This window comes from Citrus clementina, unplaced genomic scaffold (genome assembly GCF_000493195.1).
Source record: "Citrus clementina cultivar Clemenules unplaced genomic scaffold, Citrus_clementina_v1.0 scaffold_5, whole genome shotgun sequence".
NCBI lineage: Eukaryota > Viridiplantae > Streptophyta > Magnoliopsida > Sapindales > Rutaceae > Citrus > Citrus x clementina.
In genome coordinates this window covers 28,266,258-28,277,184 of record NW_006262201.1, presented here as the reverse complement: position 1 = coordinate 28,277,184, position 10,927 = coordinate 28,266,258, and the positions used below count along the sequence as shown (strand labels likewise).

The following is a 10,927-nucleotide window of genomic DNA, read 5'->3' as shown; positions in this document are numbered from 1 at the left end:
GATGTGGCATTAATTCATTGGTTGAATAGAAATATAAAATAATATAAACAAATCATGTGGGCCAAGAGATATTTAATTCAACCAATGAATTAACGCCACATCAGTTTGTACAAAATAAGTTTGTACAAGAGTTTGTGGCTATATCATTACTCTTTGTATAAAACCACCCAACTGACTAGATTTTTTGTAATTAGATTATTATTCTTCGGTGAAATTACTAAAATAGGTAAATAAATAATTGTTAGTTGAATAATTATAAGTTAAATTTGTTTTACCGTATAAAACCAAGAGCTTTTTTATGTTCTTCAACTCTTTCCGAGCCGTTCAAATAAAAAAAGAAGTTAAATTACATTAATGGAGCAAAAAGAAATGCAAAGAAAAGATTACGAAAAAGAAAAAAATACTTGATATTGCATTGATGGAGGAAGAAGATAAGCGATTCGAAGAATTTAAAAATACTGAATACGTTTGCCAGCTAGAGTTAGAATTCAAAAGTTTTACTTTTCAATTTTCATTGTTTTGGTGTCCATTTAATTTGACTTGAATGTGAGCATTTTCAAGGAGTGGGAAGATATGAGAATTGATATTATTTTAAAAAAATAAAAAAAATCAATCATTACAATATTCGAGTCGAGGCAGGTTATTCGAATAAATCATGGACCACCTTCTACACGTTTTATAAATCTTGCCCCTTTTCTTTTTTGTCTTTTTCTTTAATTTACATTTTGGTCTACAAGGCCAAAAATTAAATTCCACAAGAATTGACCTTTTTTCTATTACAAAATTTTAGCCTTAGCCAGTGGAGTCAACAAGGCTGGAAATTTTTTGAAGGGGTCCCGAGAATCAAAGGTGCGTACTCACTTATTATTGTAGAATTGTGCGGCAGGTACCGGAGTCCACACATTTTAATGTTTGTTTGCCATCAATTTCATTGTGGTCATGTCCAAGTCACTCAAGAATCCAATTCTGCATACCCACCAACACATAAAATTAAATACTTAAAACAGAGTTTAAGTAATTAGTAATTTAACTTAAAACAAATTAAACAGAAGAATTTAATTATTGCATTCCAACGTTTGCTAGCTGGAGTTAGAATCCAAAAGTTTTACTTTTCATTGCTTTGATATTGATTTGATTTGATTTCGTTTTCCAAATTAGCAAGTTAGACTTGAATGTGAACTTGTTCTGCGAGTGGAAAAATATGAGAGTTGATATTATTTCAAAAAAAAAAATTTAAAAAGATTAATCGTCTTGATATTCGAGGCAGGTCGTTTTAATAAATCATGAGTCATCTTTCACACGTTTTGGAAATTTTACCTCTTTTTGTTTTGTCTTTTTCTTTAATTTACATTTTGATCCACATGGTCAAAAATTAAATTCGACAAGTTTTGCATTTTGTGGAAATTCTATTTACTTGTTTTACAGATCTTTAGCCGTAGCCCGTGGAGTCAACGGGGCTAGAAATTCATTGAAGGGTCCCGAGAATCAAAGGTGCGTACTCACTTATTACTGTATGTAGTTGATTTTGTATAAAACCACCCCACTTATTAGATTTTTTCTAATGCAATATTATTCTTAGGTGAAATTACCAAAATAAGTAAATAAATAATTATTAGTTTAATTATTATCTATTATAATTGAGAATTTAAATTTGTTGTACCGTATAAACCTAGAAGATTTTTTATGTTCTTAAACTCTTTCTTAATTGTTCAAATATTGCATTGATGGAGGAAGAAGAAATGCAAAGAAAAGAATATAATGAAGAAAAAGTACTTAATATTGCATTGATGGAGGAAGAAGATATGCAATGGGAAGAATTTGAAAACGCTGAATACGTTTGCTAGCTGAAGTTAAAATTCAAAAGCTTAACTTTTCATTGCTTTGGTATTGATTTGATTTGATTTTCTTTCTCAAATTAGCAAAGATAGACTTGAATGTGAGCATGTTCTAGGGTAGAAAGATATGGACGTTGATATTTTTCAAAAAAAAAAAAAAATCAATCATGAGACAAGTCATTTCAGTAAAACATGAATCACTTTCCACATATTTTAGAAATCTTACAATTTTTTTTTTCTTTTTTCGTTAAATTGTATTTTGGTCCACACGGCCAAAAATTAAATTCCACACATTTTGCTTTTGCATTTGGTGGAATTCTATGTACTTTTTTTTTATTATTTTACAAAACTCTAGTCAGTGGAGTCAACGGGGCTAGAAATTCATTGAAGGGTCCCCAGAATTAAAAGTGTGTACTCAATTATTATTGTAGAGTTGTACACTTGTGGGACAGCTACCGGAGTCCACACATTTTAATGCCCAACTCACTCAAGAATCCAACTCTGCATATACGCCAAGATATAAAATTAAAGACTTAAAACAGAGTTTTAGTAATTAATAATTTAACTTGAAACAAATTAAACATGAGAATTTAATTATTGAATTTGTGCTATTGACATTTTTCCGAAAAAAAAAAAAATTGTTGTCACCTCAGTCAATTAGATAATTACTACAGATCAGCAGCTATGGACAGCAACTCGCAATTAAATAATTTGTAGTTACGAGTTTGATTTCAAATTTCCTGTATCAGAGTTCAATAAATATTAAGCACTAAAATTAAAACGTAGCGGTTTTTTAAAGGAAAAGAGATTTATTGATTGCACTTAGTTTTAACTCAGTTAAATATCATGAAAATTAATAGATTGATTTACATAATAGTTTAAAACTATATGTTAATTGAATAAGATTGTCTATAACAAAATAGTAAATGGAAGTCATCCACATTTTAATAATATAAAACTATCGATGTCGCCAATAATGGTTCACATATAGAATACTAATGCTTTCCGATATCACAATTACTGTCCATATCAATTAAATTATCATCTTTTTCAGACCTAGTTGAATCTTCCGGCACAGCTGCAGGTGGTACGTTTTCATTGCAACTCTTGGGCAATGGCAATCCATTGAGAAAGGATTTTCCTCATAGCTACTCCCGTCAAAAGTTGTAAATTGTTTGAGTATGGTTATTATTTAGAGTTGAGTGGTAAATTTAGAGTGTGATTATTAATTGTTTTTAAAATTTTTTACGTGTTTTTGTTTGTTTTTACATATTACAAATACCTCTATGGTCATTTGGTTTTAATGGTTTAGGCATCAAGTGTTAAGTGAATATAACAAACAAGGAAAAGTAAAGTTAGGTTGACATGTACATAGAGATCTGAGTTTAATTAATTTGTCTCGTTTTATTATTAGTCAGCAGCTATGGGCGCAACTTGCAACTTCATTTTCAATTCAACTTCACTGTGTATTTGTTGTTCTTTTTCAATTCAACTTCATTTTCAATTGATAACTCAGTTGGAATCTAGAATTTGTGGAATCGTTGCCAAATGCCGCAATCAAAAGATTCTGAAATCTGGGGGCTTGCAATAGTAGACCATCATCTCTCAGAATGTATTTTATTTCTGAAATCACCTGCACAACCTTCATCTTCTACTTTAATAAGCTATTACTATCAACACCCAAGAACAATGATTTGTCCTTTAATAAGGTATTATTATCAACATTAGACCACGTTGTATCTGATCCTGGAAAAGTACTCGGGACTGTGCAATGTTAGTTAACTGTTATTATTGCTACCTGATCCTGAGTCAATTCGGTAATTAGAATTAGTCAAGCCGTTTTCACTCATGGGAGGATATGTTAATCTTTTCCATTGTTTCTGGGCAATCTTGAAATCGCAAGTCACACCATAACCCAAAGAGCAGTGGACAACACCTTGCACATATTCAATATCGCTCCAGTAAACATCTCCATCCCCACGCGAAGGGTGATTTCCTGTGTGGGTTGTGTTTTCAGTATTTGTTAGCGATAATTGTATTTAGTTCTTGCTCCATTAAAACTCATGATTGTATGCAGTGCCATTAACTTTTCAATGTAGCTTTGCTAGAAAGCTTTGGATTAATGATGACAAGTAATGCTGCACCCTTTTCATCAAGACAGGAGCAGGTTTTGCAGATTAGCAACCAGCCACTCATAATCTGACAATGTAGCTTCAGATAATGGCTCCAAAAACTCACATCTGGCCAGAATTTCAGCGGGGGGGTACTCCAGCAATTAAGTTAGTATCCACACTTGGTTTACCCTTCAGAAGTTCTTCAGGCAACTTAACCAGAGTACTTTCAAGGGCAGAGGGAGATGCGCCTGGGATAACCTCTTGCTTGAAAGGCAATGCTCTTGCTGTTTGCAAGCAGAACTCTATCCATTGATGGATTAATGGAGACGGACCTCTGACTTGCCCTCCAATTTGTTTTGTTTCAAGTCTTGAGGCAGCAGGGATCGCCTATAAAGAGAATACAAACTTATTAGTCACATTATCGTGTTTACTGATCACTAATATGAAGGTGATAACAAAGTGAATATCGAAGTAGAATGGCAGGCATGGGAATACCCAAAGATCGGCCCATAAGCTTGCACCAGACTTGGGAACAACAACAGCAACATTAGACATACGTTTGACAGCAGGAAGAACATCACTACTCCACCCAACAGCAACCCATACATCTCCAATTCCAAATGCCTTCAGATAGTGTGTACTGTCAAACAGTCGAACCTATGTAGAACCCAATAAAAGCAGAGATTGTAATAATGTTACCAGTATCGACAAAGATATTAGCATCTAAAACAAATTATTGTATAAGATAAACAATGGGGAGGAGCATGGGCATTCTACATATTGTTAGACATCTTGAAGCCCTCATAATAGGATTGATCAAATGTTAGGTAACCTAAAAGATGCGACAACTATTTTTCATATTACATGTGCCCTTAACTCAAACCGGACAAAGTAGACAATTTCAATAACTAGAACTTATAAATGATTCTACTAGAATACTATGCACAGTAGATTTATAACATTCATAAATCAAAACCCATCATCGTTCACCTGAAAGACTCTTGAGTTGCACAAACCAATTTCAATACACCATACCAGAACTTTGTTGAACTTTCCGGGATCCACCTGATTGCACCTACTATCCCCCTTCATTACAGGTAATAATCACATAATTTAATTTTTTCGAAATTGGCATGCCAGACAAATTTGGTCAATTACAAACCTATTTCTGCTTAAAAATGCATCCATCAAAGGACACTGACTTGTTGTTGTCACTTCATTTTGTTAGTCTCCATTGTTTGCGTATTCACATTAAGGAAACGAACCAAATGGAGCCAGTTTACCCACACCACATTATTATGGTTTTTCATTGTTTTGGGTTTTTGTTAATTTAATGAGACAGAATCTCACATCCCTTGCCATTTCTTCAGCTAAATTTAGGAGCAAAAGCCTTTATTGCATCCATCTCAGGAGAGAACACCAACATATGTATTATTAATACGTATGAAAAGGAAAAGACAACACCAACATACGCATTCATATGTATGAAAAGGAGAAGAAAACACTAGCATATGCATTCATATGTATGAAGAAGCAGACTTCTACAAACAAAATCAGTTGTCAGGCAATAACATGCAATGATCAGATATCATTTCTTTAAGAGTACCTGGTTTGCCAGTAATGCCAGATTCTGCTGAACAGCAATCTTCCCACCAGCAACTTGCAAATCAATATTGTTTGAATTTTATGATGCTCCCATATACTTCAAAACTGAACCAATAACCTCTCGGGGAGAATTAACCATTGAAATTCTTCCTGCGAGCTCAGGCCACCACGGATCTTTCCAGTCCTACAATCCATTTTCATTAATCATGTTATTGTGCATAGAATGCAGATCTATCAAAACAGCATCAACAAATTTCTCATTCTAATTTCCAGTGTGAACAAATTGTGTAATTACCAGAGCATGTCAAAATATATAACAACTCTGCAGCCTAATCCTTCCCATTCCAAGCAGGCACATGTTTAAAATGAGGAAAAAAGAGCCATCAGATGCCCCAAAAAAACTACCATTTGGCAGTTCATTTCGGAAAACAACTTCAAACAAGATCTTACTAATTTACTTGTCACAATAAACAACATTTAAACATCAATAAACAGGATCAAACCAGTTTTATTATGTTTTTAGATCGTACTGATAGCTCACACTAAGATGATGAGGAACTGTAAATTACGTGACTAAAGATGTTACTTGACTAAAGATGTTAGTTTTTATTGTTAGAGCTTGGTCAGTATTTATTTGTGTGGGTGAAATTTTTATTTTAATTATTAGAAGCAGATATCCAGTGGGGATTATATAAAGGTTGAAAGATATCTTGGTATAAAAAAGGGAAAAAAGAATGAAGATCCCCTGTCCTTATTCATTTAAATTTTGACCATTTTCAAGACAAAACTTGACTACAGAATAATAAACTACTGAACTGTTTTTTTCCCATTCGCTCCCCATATTCTTTATTTTGAGATATCTTCTCCAAGCTAATCCACGTATGAAAGCATACTTCATACATTAGAAAAATTCTCCATCATTACAGATGATAATTTGAATTGTGAGACATGAGACACACTGTCTGTTTGTTTTACCAAACTCAAGTTAGTTATTGGAAGCTACCTCCACCTTCATAACTCCCTAGACATTTTAATGGATATTTTAATTGGCAGTCAATAGCTTCTCATGGTTATAGTATCTTAAGCTCTAATAGTAACCCTGACTTACGAGCTAGCATACCCAAGGAGACAATATTTAATTTTTCTAGTTCACATCCTAGCAATTCACTTATTAAGTGCCATCACTACATGCTACAGTGGCATAGCTTTTCATTGCTCTGAGTGTACATTTGACTGCAACGACAAAGTTTAATGAGCCATTGTAGAAGATAATATCATTGAGTTTATAGACTCTTTCAGGGATACCATTGTTACCCGTCAATGAGATGCTTCTAAAGATATTATCATTGAAAATATTGAAGAGAAAGGCAGTCTTGATTTTGCTTGATATTAAACTAAATGAGTTTAAGTACAATTATTACCTCAATCGGAGCCAAATTATGGTTTTGAAATTTACTTTTCTTGTAGCCTATCGCCATTGTGCCCCACCTGTATGGTGCCGCCCATATTTGACCTCGAGGATCAATTTCTCCTGCATCATTGCTGCGTAGATATACCTGAGATTTCGTTAGTGCAAATAAAAGCAATAAACAAATAAATAAAATGACTATAAAGGGTAACACAGATAGAGAACAAATTACATTACCAAATTTCAAGGTAAGACAATAAAAATTATCGGGTAAAAGATAAAGATGTTACCTTCCATTTGTGACTTAAGCATTTGAACCAATCTTGATCTTCAGCTTCAGCTATTAGCTCGATCAATCTCTTTTTAATCGCAAAACTGAGCCATGAATCACCAACACTAACCAAATCAGCAGCCATATACGAAGCTGACTTAGCCTTAACTTTGTTAAAGGGCGTAGATAAATTGTTAACGATCCCATCAATGCTAGCACACAAATTCATCTGAAACTTCAATCTCTTTCCTTGACTTCGCATAAAATCCTTAACCCAAGATTGAGGCACTGAATTCTGAAGAGAAACGACTCTCAAAGGCACGGTCAATGCGTACGTCTTCCATTTCCAATTCTCAAATTCTTGATTCAATTTCTCATCCTCTTTTTGTTCTGTGTCTTGATCAAGCAATTGGTCTTGTTGGTTGACAGCTGGAGTGAGAGGGAGCTGCGTGGGACCAGCCGAGCATATACGGGCTCCGAATCCGAGAAAGAGTAGGACGGAAGAAGAAGCCAGCTGAAGAGGGAGCTTGTAATGGAGATGGAGAGGTTGTCGGTCATTGTGAGCCGTTGGATTAATGTGGGTCCGGGATAATCTGATGGTCTTAATTGAGCACTGTTTATCGGAGACACGGAGACGGGGCGTAGGGTATGACAGTCGAGAAAGGGAATCTGAACGGTTAAGGTCTGGTGTCAGCAGGAGTGGAGAAGATGATAATGATAACGCCATAACCAAACACACAGCAAAGGCGAGCAAGTGCAAGCCAAATGAATTTTGCGATTAGTTTACCTTCTCATAATTACAAAAATACCCCAAACGTAAATTCTTAATGACTGAATGAGAAATGACTGATATGTTGAACTGTTCAATGTCGATGCGACACTTTTACCATGGATAGTAAAATGGTAAATAAAAAAATTATTAAAAGATTTATAAAATAGACATCTAAAACCCTTTTCGCCAGTAAATTTCATGGCATCGATAGTTTCAAGAACTCCTGCTACCATACCCAATGGTTTTAAATAATTTTATTTGGTTAATTAATAGTTTTAATTTTATTTGATAAGCCACTCGAATTTCAATTTTATGTAGAGTAAGAGATTAAAAATTTAGTTGCATTTCTAAAGACAGAATTATAGAATCAGTTCAATACAACAATTAAGATGATGTAATCTGACTAGGGGGAGAATATTGAGTATTCACTGATTTTTTGAACCAAAATGGGATCATTTTCAAACACTCATGCCCTTACACTCATCACCAGAATGGACTGGTAGAAAGAAAACATAGGCATATAATTGAATTGGCCTTGACTCTTTTAACTCAAGCTGATCTTCCTTTCAAATTCTGGTGGGAAACTGTTCATATAGCAGTATATCACATAAACAGGTTGCCAACACCTGTATTGAGACTCTTATCCCCACATCAGAAACTTTTCAAGCATAAACCTGATTACAATTTCCTTAAATGATTTGGTTGTCTTTGTTATCCATACATGAGAGACTTTAACAGACATGAGTTTGATTTTCATACTAGCAAATGCATCTTTATTGGATATAGCTCATCTCATAAAGGATGCAAATGTCTTACAAGCTCAGGTCAAGTTCATATTCTTAGGCATGATGTCTTTGATGAGACTGTATTTCCATATGCAACAATCTTTGCCACTTCTTCTTCTGAAAATGTCATCCAATCAGAAACTCCAGTGTCAAATTTCTCTAAACAACAAATCTATCATCTCTCAACATTACCCTTACTCAACAGCAGCTTTGAAGATACTTACTCAGCAAGAGTACCGAGTAATGAACAAACACCTGTATTACCTGAGCATACAAATAATCAGCATCAACAAGAATCATCTAGTCATTCATATCAAAATCATCAACATCACAAACTATCCGTCATATTCCTGAACCAACTCAAACACAATTTGAACCACATGTAACCAGTCAACAACAAACTGAACTCAGTCCAAACAGAATTCTGACTTCACAACCCACACACAAAATGACCATTAGATCGAAGTCTGGAATATTCAAGCCTAAGTTGTACACAACCACCTTGATCAACAAAGAACCTAACACAGTTCGAGAAGCTCTTAATGATAAACACTGGTATAAGGCCGTGAAAGAGGAATATGAAGCCTTGATCAGAAATGAGACTTGGTCTCTTATACCACCTCCAGCTGAATACAAAATTGTTGGAAACAAATGGGTGTTTAGAGTCAAACAAAATAGTGATGGCAGTATTGCCAAATATAAAGCTAGGTTGGTTGCAAAAGGGTTCCAACAAACTAAAGGAATCAATTATTTTGAAAGATTTAGCCCTGTTATAAAGGCTTCTACAGTGAGAGTTATATTGAGCTTGGCTGTAATGCATAGGTGGATGATCAGACAAGTAGATGTTAGTAATGCTTTCCTAAATGGAGACTTGACAGAGGATGTTTACATGTGCCAACCTGAAGGATTTGTTGATGAGATAAGACCTGATTATGTATGCAAGTTGAAGAAGGCCTTATATGGGTTGAAACAATCTCCTAGAGTATGGTTTGACAAACTGAAGAGTTGTTTGGTTACAAATTGGGGTTTTCAAAATTCCAGAGCCGACACTTCACTATTTTTCAAGGGAGAACAGAATTCAATGATACTAATCCTGATTTACGTTGATGACATATTGATAACATGACCTAATAGTGATGAACTTGAAAAATTTATCTCAGGTTTGAGCAAAATGTTTGCATTAAAAGATTTAGGAAAGCTTTCATATTTTCTTGGTATAGAAGTCTCTTATACTGAGAATGATATATATCTGTCCCAAAAAAAAATATATTAAAGACTTGCTGAGAAAAGTTGATATGCTTGACTGCAAAGGGTGTGATACTCCAATGGTTACAAGAACAAAACTTCATAAAGAAGTTAAGGGATCTTTGGGTCAGTATGTTGAAGATGCAACTAGTTATAGAAGCTTGATTGGAGAGTTACAGTATTTAGTCCTGACTAGGCTAGAAATTGCTTTTGCAGTGCACAAATTAAGTCAATATGTGTCTACACTAACACTTCAACATATCATGGCTTGTAAGAGGATACTTAGATATTTGAAAGAAACAGAAGACTATGGATTAAAGTGTACAGCTGGTGGAGAAATAAAGCTAATAGAATATGCAGATGCAGATTGGGCATATGATGTTGATGATAGAAAAATCAATAGGGGCATACTGCATTTACTTGGGGCATAATTTGATATCTTGGTCATCCAAGAAGCAATCAATAGTCACAAGATCAAGTGCAGAGAGTGAGTGCAGAGCTCTTGCTTTTGCAAGTGCAGAAATTACATGGTTGCAGTCATTATTCAAGACGATCAAGATAGAATGTGTTTCAGTGCCTACAAAATAGTGCTATAATATAAGTGCAACTGAGCTAGCCAAAAATCATGTCTACCACTCGAGAACTAAACATATTGAACTAGACATGCACTTCATAAGAGATAAAGTGTTGGCAAGAGAGCTGGAGATCAATTACATTCCCAGTGAAGAGCAGATTGCAGACATCTTGACCAAGCCTCTCACATTCATTCACTTTAACTACTTTAGAAGCAAACTCAATGTGCATCCCTGCCCCTTGAGTTTGAGGGGGGCTGTTAAGGAAGCACACATTGTACAAAAGGGAGCTGCATATTCAACACGTGTGTGCCAATGAC

The 10,927-nt window shown here is 34.6% G+C and overlaps 1 pseudogene; it reads right to left on the bottom strand.

Moving 5' to 3' along the window:
• Positions 1-3,785: 3,785 nt before the first annotated feature.
• Positions 3,786-7,966, bottom strand: LOC112097726 (annotated as a pseudogene).
• Positions 7,967-10,927: the final 2,961 nt, after the last annotated feature.